The following is a 2,548-nucleotide window of genomic DNA, read 5'->3' as shown; positions in this document are numbered from 1 at the left end:
CCGAATGAATGGAAGCAAGCAAACATTCATTAATGGCCACTGGTGAGGCTGCATTGATGGGCACTGGTGAGGCTGCATTTGATGAGTACTGGTGAGGCTGCATTTGATGGGTGCTGGTGAGGCTGCATTTGATGGGTGCTGGTGAGACTGCATTTGATGGGTGCTGGTGAGGCTGCATTTGATGGGCGCTGGTGAGGCTACATTTGATAGGCGCTGGTGGGCAGCATTTGATGGACTCTTCATTAAAAAGGTGGGGTATACATTTTGCCTAGGGTGTCAAAAATCCTTGCACCAGCCCTGCCTAAACGGCGGACGTTTAGGAGATATTTCCACTACCTATAGGTAAGCCTTATTCTAGGCTTACCTATAGGTAGAAGTTCAAAAAGTAGGTTTACAACACTTTAAGCAAGAACCATCAGATGGTAGTTCAATCAGCCACAGCTCAAGGAGCCCATGAAACCTTTGGGGAAACCCTGGTTGCAATTGGCTTCTTTAGAATAACTTGTACTCAGAGGCGTATCTAGTGAAAATGGCGCTTATGGAAAGCACTGAAACTGAGCCCCTGTCAAAAAATTTGAAACCCATCTTTCGGATAACCTTAACAAAAAAAAAACAGTTAAGAAAACTAGTGATATTTATCATCCCTTGTGATACCTTGGGTAGTGACAAATCCTCTTTATGGAGAAATCTGGGGTTTATTAGACCCATGATCCCTCCTCTGCCCTCCAAGGCCAGGTAAATGCAGAACCAATACTTTCACAGAGGAGAGGGAGAAACTGATGTTTTTCCTTCTTCTTTGTGCGCTGCCAATCTGACTAGATGGAATGGGAGAACGGGGGGGGGGGGGCCTGTGGCTGAACGCAGCAGGGATAGCGCTGCCATTGTCCATTAGCAAAGGTGCTGGAAAGGAGATCCTGCCTATGCTCGGGAGAGGGAAAGAAGACATCCTCAGACCCTGATTAGTGCCTTGCTGCCCAGCCACTCAACAGCGCCCCCTTCATATGGCGCCCATGGCTGTCATACGCTAGATACGCCACTGCTTGTACTATATCACTAACCAAGAAGTGTCCTGCCCCTTGGTGTTATGCAGTTGGCTCTGCCAAGGTGTCTTTGCCCCAGGATTAAACAAGCACCATCAGATGGGAGTTCAATCAGCCACAGCTTAAAGCGGGGGTTCACCCTAAAAACATTTTTCTAACATTACATTGTGCTCACTTCCAACATTGACAGTATGCTGATTTTTTTTTTTTTTTTTGCTGTACATACCGTCGTATAGCTATTCCCCCCCCCCCGGCTTCCGGGTAGTGGCTCCCGCGGGAGTGGGCGTTCCTATGCAGAGGCTAAGTGATTGACGTGATGACAAAAACTTCCCCCCGGCGCATAAGGTGCGGCACGAGTTTCCGAAAGAAGCCGAACTGCGAGTCGGGTCTATACGGCGCTATACGGCGCCTGCGCACCGACGTTCGGCTTCTTTCGGAAACTGGCGACGCGCCTTATGCGCCGGGGGGAAGTTTCTGTCATCACGTCAATCACTTAGCCTCTGCATAGGAACGCCCACTCCCGCGGGAGCCACTACCCGGAAGCCAGGGGGGAATAGCTATACGACGTTATGTACAGCAAAAAAATAAATAAAAAATCAGCATACTGTCAATGTTGGAAGTGAGCACAATGTAATGTTAGAAGAATGTTTTTAGGGCGAACCTCCGCTTTAAGGAACCCTTAGCACCCTCTGGCGGAATCCTAGTCAGCCACGGCTCTGGGGGAAACCCTGCTTGAGGATGCCTGCTTTAGACTAACTTGTACTATAACACTGAACAAGAATTGTCCTGCCCCTTGGTGTTATGCAATTGGCTCTTACAAGTGGTGTTTGCCCCCAGATATAAGCAAACACCATCAGATGGGAGTTCAATCAGCCACAACTGAACCCTTAGCACCCTCTGGGGGGATTTTAGTGTGGAACCCTGTTGAAAATGGCTACTTTAGACTAACTTGCCAATGGTTCTGAACCTGTGGGTACTATTAAATCAGCTTTTCTTTTGCTGTCATCTGTAGTCCTACACCAACATTCCTGGGATGTGTAGTAATAACTGCCAGAGCCACAGATAGTTCCAGAGCTAAGCAATGTGTAAACACTGAGTTTATTCTTTACCAAATAAGGATTTGTTAAATATTCTCTACCTTCCGCTAATTGTATAATAGACACATCAAAGGAAAACACAGCTGTCAGAATCTACTAAATCCCAATCATATTGCTAAATTATTAAGTATTTTAGGGAGAAAAGAGGCAGCTTTAACAAAGGCTGGGGGTGCAGATAGAAGAAGTGTATGGAGCACATGTATAGGTGGAAGTGGAGATGGCTGACATATCAGGTTGTAGAATGATCAGGATTAACCTTTCATTTGTATACAAAGATCTCTGGCTAATTCCCATGTTGCAGTTCTCCTGCTGCCAGTCCTCGGTGATTTCCATAAAAAGCGATGTATCCTCTCTCTAAATTTGGGCATGAGTGGAACTTTCACAGGAATGTCTGACTCTGAGCCCTGGGGA

This window comes from Rana temporaria, chromosome 2 (assembly GCF_905171775.1).
Source record: "Rana temporaria chromosome 2, aRanTem1.1, whole genome shotgun sequence".
Classification (NCBI taxonomy): domain Eukaryota; kingdom Metazoa; phylum Chordata; class Amphibia; order Anura; family Ranidae; genus Rana; species Rana temporaria.
The sequence above is the reverse complement of the archived record's forward strand: the minus strand, read 5'-3'. Positions refer to the sequence as shown.